This window comes from Silurus meridionalis, chromosome 4 (assembly GCF_014805685.1).
Source record: "Silurus meridionalis isolate SWU-2019-XX chromosome 4, ASM1480568v1, whole genome shotgun sequence".
NCBI lineage: Eukaryota > Metazoa > Chordata > Actinopteri > Siluriformes > Siluridae > Silurus > Silurus meridionalis.
This window is the reverse complement of record NC_060887.1, coordinates 39,134,422-39,142,211: the sequence shown is the minus strand read 5'-3', so window position 1 is coordinate 39,142,211 and position 7,790 is coordinate 39,134,422.

The following is a 7,790-nucleotide window of genomic DNA, read 5'->3' as shown; positions in this document are numbered from 1 at the left end:
CATTTTATTTTTTTGATTTCATTATCATTTATATGCTTCATTTTTGTTCTGTAATTAATTTATACACCTTCTCATGTTTTGTTTTGTTTTGTTTTGTTTTGTTTTAGTATAATTGTATGTGACACTGATTCAAATGTAATCCTGATTTATTTGATTTATTTACTTATGTTTATTTACTTTTATTTAGCTGTATACTAAAATGTGCATGTTTAAAACATTTACCTGCATCTCTATTTAAATTTTTTTATCCAATAATTTATTTACACCCAAACCCAGGGTCTGGAAATGACTCACATGAAATCATCTGTAGATAATTTTCTATATTCTATAATTTTATTATTATTATTATTTTTTTTTCTGTTTTAGCTATAGTGAAAAACGTAAACCAGGTGGGGAACGTTACTCATCCTAGAAGTGTGAGATGGTGATTTTGATTCATTCCATTCCAGTAACTCTGGAAAGAGTATGAAGTAGTTTTCAAAGCTGCAATAATAAAAACAAACAATAAAAGCCATCAGTCATTTTTATACATTTATGTACAGCAAATTATGCTGTAAACAACAACATATAAGTGCTACACTTTTCAGACGGCATTGTTCTCCTTATTCTCTTCTTATTGGAAGGACAGAGAACTGAACAAGCCACATGCATCAATCAACTGAGTCGGCAGATTGTCATTCAGGAATGGCATTTACCAGTTTTTCTTTATTTTCACTTATGCAGAGCAATGATATTTTCTCACCTGCTGAGTTTGACAGAAAAAGCGTGACATTTGAAATCATCAAACTTTCAGTCGACGTGGTGTTTATTGTCTAAAATTGTCATCTATCACTTCACATTCATAAACTGGGATCCTGCTTTGTGGGCAGATATATATTATTCATAAATCAGTACCTACAATTGGTTTGGAACCAGTAGCAATCTTGTTCAGACATTGCTCAGTTAGAGCTGTGTCTTTTTCTATGGTTACAACCAATATCACACTCATTTATACTTATGTGCTTTACAAACGGTGGGACTTCTCTTCAGATCTGCCCGATTTATCCCCTACCTCTGAAGGAGTTCTCTTCAAATGGAGACCACTCTGTGTGATGATGGTTCCATATCAACGACCTAAAGTTCCATGAAATTTGCTAAACGACTCAAGAATACAATTGAGGATGGATTTGGACTGGAATTCATATCAGCAGTCTGCTACAATGGTTCAGGACCACAATTCAGATGGACAGTTCTCAATTTCAGCACCTATCACTGAACAGCTCACCTCAACAATGATGGAACTGTAATAAAGGACATTCAGTGATAAGGATGTGTTTCCTTTTGATTCTGTTTCCTCTCAAGGTTTCTTCCTAATAAGTCTCAGGAAGTTTTTCCTTGCCATTAGGGAAAAATGTACAGGCACTAAACACACTACACATTCTTTTATATAATCTTTTTTTTTTTCTTTGTCACTTTGTCAAAGTTTTGGGGCTCCAAGTTTTAAGTCCTCGTAAGACTTTTTGCAGAAGAAGCACATATGGCCGGGGAACATCAGGTGTCCCAGTACTTTGTCCACACAGTGTGAACTTTGAAGTTTCTCATGGTGTGGTCGAAAAAAGCGCTGTGTTAAGTGTAATCCCACTTCATAGTTCCACCTAGTCGCTCTGTATTGCACTATAACTCCAACCTCATCATGATGCTGATGATCATGTGGGTGTTAAGTGGCTGCGAGTCACACTGATGAGAACCAGTGAATAAATAAGGAAAACAAAAAACAAAAAAAAACGAAGCGGAGGAGCAACCTGCAGAGGAGGGCTGCATGCAAATGGTTTCAGAACAGATGGTGGTCAGCGTTTGTGATGCTCGACATCACCCGGGTGTCTGTCATTATTAGCTGAAATCCATGGAAGAAATGTAGGGAGGGAAAGAGTGAGAGAGAGCCGATGAGATGAACCTCCATGTCCCAGATTCCTTCTTTTGAAGATATGAGTTTTCCCAAATGCAGCCCCAGTGAGTGTATCTCTCTCTCTCTCTCTCTCTCTCTCTCTCTCTCTCTCTCTCTCTGCTGTGTAGGCCCACTGTTCTTCTCTTTATATAGATCAGAATCTGACTGAACCCCTGCTGTTATCTTGCTGACAGGAATAAATGATACGAGTGTGAGAATATAGCCTGTTTATGAACAGCAGGTCCTGCTCAGGCTCTGAAATATCAAAGCGATTAACACATTCAGGGGAAAAACCTATACATCATTTACACCAGGCTTTCAAATAAAACCTCTCAGTGGAGAAGATGAAGAGTAGATTGGGTTGGAAAGGTGGCGAGCTGAACACCTGGCCGTTTCGAAAAATGAACATATTACAGAAACTATGTGCTGACACTCTTTCAGCAAAAAATCTCCCAAATAGAGTCATTTTTTCACTCCAAATACATTTATATTGATGGAACTGGGAATTCACCCTTATCCAGCAGTGACTTACACTTTTCTCAGTTATACAGGACTTGAGAGTTTAGGGCCTTGCTAAACAGCCCCAGCAGTGGCAGCTTGATGATGCTGGGATTTGAACCCATGACCTTTCAATCAGAAATCCAACATTTTTCCACATCATACAGCCGTGGCCAAGAGGTTTGAGAATGACAGAAATATACATTTTCACAAAGTCTGCAGTTTCAGTGTTTTGAGCTGTTTCTATGGTATAATGAAGTATTTCATAATTGTCGAAGGCTTTTATTGACAGTTACATTAAGTTTATGACAAAAAGTCAATATTTGCAGTGTTTGCTAATATTGTTTTGTTTGTTTTTTTGGCTATTCTTTATGTTTTTACATTTACATTCTTTGGCAGATGCCCTCGTCCTGAGCAACTTACAATTATATACAACTGAGCAGAGGAGGGTCTTGCTTAAAGGTCCAGCAGTGGCAAAGCTTGGTGGAGCTGATATTTGAACTCATGACCTTTTGGTGAGAAGTCCAACATCCTAACCACTGAGCTTTTTACTCCCCATGTTTTGTTTTGTTTTCTTTTTATTTATTTATTATAATTTATATAATTTTTTGTCCTTAATATTTAAAACATGATAGTTATTTGAATAAACGTACTTACAATTTATTTATTTTTATAGATTTCTTATTTCTGTCGTAGTTAAGTACAAATAATTATTTGCTTTTATGTTGATGAAACACTGCCTGCATGAAACATGCATTGTTTTAAACTCCATTTAAAGTCTATGTTCAAACACACAAGGAAAAATAAATCAATTTAAATATTCCGTTATGTTTTGTGTTTTTGTTTGTTTGTTTGTTTGTTTGTTTAAGACGTTGACATGGTGACTAAATGAAACTTTTTGACTGGCTCTGGACGTGTCTTCTTCATGGTGGTGTCTTTAGAAGAAATTCTGGATGCATTTTTCTTACAATTTCATCTTTGGGGGGGGGTCCTGTTCCATTCCTGTAATGGAATTCCACAATTCCTTGTTTACCTTTTCACAATCATGGGTCAGGCTAAACTTGTCCAAATTAGACAGATTACTGCATCACGTTTGTTCTTATAGATTGAAAAATACATGTTTATTTAGAAAGAATTCAGTTGCATTGCAATGGAGAAGAAAAATAACGCAGTCCTGAAAAGACTTTCAAAATTCATTTGAACTTCACTCCTCAGTGAACACACAGGGTTCTAGAGAACTGAATCAATACACAATACACATAAAATAAATCAATCTTACTGTAAACTCTATGATAAAAGTTTTGGGACACCAGACTTTCACAGCCATATGTGGTTTCTCTTCAACCTGCTAGAAGCGCACCATTCTACATAAAGGTGGATGTACTAGGAGAGCCAAACTTCTTCCAGCATGACAATGCAAACCCTGTGCACAAATCCAGCTTTATGAGGATCTGCTTTCCATGAGTTGGAGTGGAAGATATCCTTGTTTAGAGCTCCAACACTATTGGGATGAATGTAAGCACTGACTGCACCCCAGGCCTCCTCACCTCCATCAGTACCTGACTTAACCAATCTTTGTGGCTGAATGAATCTCCACAAATCTCCACAAAATCCAGTGAAACATCTTTCCAGAACAGTGGAGGTTATTAGAAGAAGAAATGGAGATTAAATGTGGAATAGGGTGTTGAAAAAACAACTAGTCTTAAAGACAGGTGTCCACAAACAAAATTGTTTAATTATAGATATTATATAATTACACTATAATTATATATAATGTAAGTTTAAAACTGTTTTTAATATAATTCGTAGGCTTTCTGAATTAAAATGTACTAAAGGTGTACGATTGAAGATTCCACACCTGCAAACATACATTTTAGTGCCTTTTTTGTTCCAGAAAGGGTTTTTGGTGTATCTTCAATTCATTAGTGTGCCTCATTAACTACAAGGAAGTACAAATCCGTTCCAGTTAGGCACGATTACCTTCTGGGATCGTTTAAGTGAAATGTCTAATTGTGCTGCTAATGCTTGATCATGTGATTTGAAAAGCTCTGTTAGGTAACCAGTTCTCTGACTTTTTTCCAGACCAGTTTTTCACTATTAGTTATATCAGTATTTATATTATACTATTTCCGATTTCTCCTCAAACAATTCAACTCAGTTCAGTATTTTACAAATAGCACTTTCAAGAGTGGACATTGTTCATAAGTAGCTTTAGAGGAGAAGATATATAACAAATATACATTTCAGCATCATGAAATCATCTCTATAAGTTTATGAGCAAGTGGTGAATGGCAAAGAAAAAAAAACTTAGACTTTAACAGCAAATAAACGTTGAGAGGAACCAAAATCCAAAAGGGAAGCCATCCTTATCTAGGTGCCACCAAATGTTCGTTTGACCAACTGACGACGTGCGTCACCACGTCTGAGATTTCATCACGGACAGGGAGTTACAACAAAGAACAAAACCTGGAATCCACATGATCACTTCTGCATCCACATTACTCGTGTTGTTTGGCTCCTGAAGACTTCACCTTCTTCCCAAAGACGAAGATGAGGCTCAAAGGTTACTGTTTGATAATGTGGCAGAGATCCATCATGAATCGCAGAAGGCAGTTGACACGCTTCAAATAAAAAGAAGACTTCCTGGACACATTCCAGAAGATTGTTTTGGAAGGTGATGGTGTGGAAACGTAGATAAAAAAAAGTATTTTCTGCGTGTTTACTGGTGGACGTTCGATGCAGAACAGTTTATTCTGAACCACTTCACATCGGTACCAAAGTAACAAAAATAAACCTTTTTCTTTTCATAAGCACAAATTGTGTTGAACCTCCCCAGAGCGCCCAGCACTTTGTCCTGAACACGCCTCTCATTTAGAAGCCATGGAGAAATGTTCTACACAAAGAGCAGAATGTAAAAGCTTCCAGCTGCTTCCACTTTCCCTTTTAATTGCATTATGAATTCTCAGAATTTTCAGTTTTGTCCATAGTGAACTCATTAAACATGCCTGTTCAACCACATTTCTCCAGCTTTCTCTCATTACATCTGGAGTATCCAGTCTTCCAGTTGTCTCGTGAGGATGTCCAGATGGTTTAAAGTTCAAATCTTTTATCAACAAATGTGGAAGAGTTGTGCATTTTCCAATTAGTAGCTAACTACCTTACCTTCAGGATTTCCTGGAACTCGATTGCTACATAAATCTGAAAAAATGATCCACCACCTGAAATATTACAGTGCTTTATTACACTTGCACCACTTTTAGCCAGCTATGATACAGTGCTACTGGAGCACAGAGGGTTAAGGGCCTTGCTAAAGGGCCCCAAATAGTGGCCTTAACCATTAAGCTACCACCTCCGCAGACAAACAAAATGAACCCCTAGCCCAGTATTTGAAACAAGTCATAGAACAACTTCTTCTTTCATCTGCTCCTATTAGGGGGCGCCACAGTGGATCATCCGTCTCCATACCCCCCTGTCCTCTACATCTGCCTCTGTCAAACTAACTACCTGCATGTCTTCCCTCACCACATCCATAAACCTCCTCCTTGGTCTTCCTCTTTTCCTCCTTCCTGGTGGCTCCATCCTCAGCATTCTCCTACTGATATACCCCATGTCCCTCCTCTGCACATGTCCAAACCATCTCAATCTCACCTCCTTTACCTTGTCTCCAAAACGTCCTACATGCGCTGTCCCTCTAATAAACTCATTTCTAATCCTGTCTATCTTCATCACTCCTAACGAAAAAATCAACATCGAAACAAGTCATAGAACAATCCGGAAATTTCACACCGTCATTCTATCATTGTGTTTTTTTTTTCTTTATTGTTACTTTCTCTCTGAATAGTCTCTATAATAAAGACATATTGTTCCTTCAATTCAGGGCAGGTCAAGAAGTCTGAGGTGTGCCGAACGCCATCCCTCAGGAAATGTTTCAGTTTTTGTAATGAATGCATTTTCTATTAATTTTATTTTTTTTGTGTGACACGTAATTGCTCTTATAAAAGCCATCAGTGTGAATCAGGGAAAGCGTGGGCAATCAGCGTGCTCCGGAGAGCTTCTACCGCCGCTGTCGCTCGAACCACTCGTACCTCTCTCGATGCAATTAAATAACGAGCCGCTAGTCATCTGCCTACATTGTGATTTAAAGCTCCGAACAAGAAATTACTGGTGTTTTTCAGACGCAATTGTAATCAGACAATCCTGCGACTAACGCCACTCTGAGAAACTCTCAGAGTGAAGGAGGTGATGCAGAAAGGCAGCGCTGCATTTAATGCAAACAAGAGAGATAAATAGGACCATTTTTTCGTGTCCATGCAACAAGAGACGATATTTCCTGAGAAAGGTCAAAGGAAAACAGCCAGACTGATGTGCACTAAGAGAAATCTTGAATCACCCACTACAGAACATCTCAAAACATAAGAACATTTGTAGGATGTGTTCAATCTTTAGAATTCTCATTTTTATACAGTCTTTGCTATGTATATGGGCAAATAATTAGCAAAAGCTTTTGGACACCTTCTTTTTGAGCATCTCATCAATTTGGTCTTATAATAACCTCCACTCTTCTGGGAAAATGTTCCACTAGATATTTTAGAGTTCTAGCACATCTAGAGACATCCTATACAACTGTGAACCTTAAACATCTTGATTACCATATGAGGGAAAAACCTCATATGACTGGAAAGGTCTGGTCCACCAATACATTTAGCAACATAGTGTAGCTTTTACATGTTAAGATCCTGAAAAGTGAATTTTGATCATCTTAACTTCATGACTTAGGGTCATAATGTTCTACAGGGATTGATGAGAGCTGTCCAAACCATTTCTTGAACAGCTTTATTAACTCTGCGAAACATCTACCAGGACAGTAGGAGAGCAATCAATATCATCAAGATGAATAATCTCCCTCATCGCAGTCATTTCACATTCCCACCATCAGGCAGATGCTACAAGAGTGTTAAAGCCAGAACTTCAAGACTAAAAACCAGTTTTAATTCACAGCACATCAGGCTTGTGAATGCCACCCATCCACTGCTGCTCCCTCCATCCATGCAGGGACAAGATCACATCCTGAATCTAAGAATCTTTTTTCCCCCTATGGTAAGTGTGAAAACAGTGTATTTTCTTTTTTTTTTTTCTTCTTTTTTTTTTTTTTTTGAGAGACACCTGCATGATTCTATGCAATAAACCCAGTCATGAAACGGTATTAAATTTCTTTGACCAAGCAAATATAAAATGTCCAGATGTTAAATGTCAAGATGGTCCTCTTTATTCTCAATTGAAAAATCCTCCCTTTAGCATGAAAAACAGCTTTACCCACTTTCAGCACCTGGACAGTTCTCTAAACATTCAGCTGAAATACTTTGCAGTG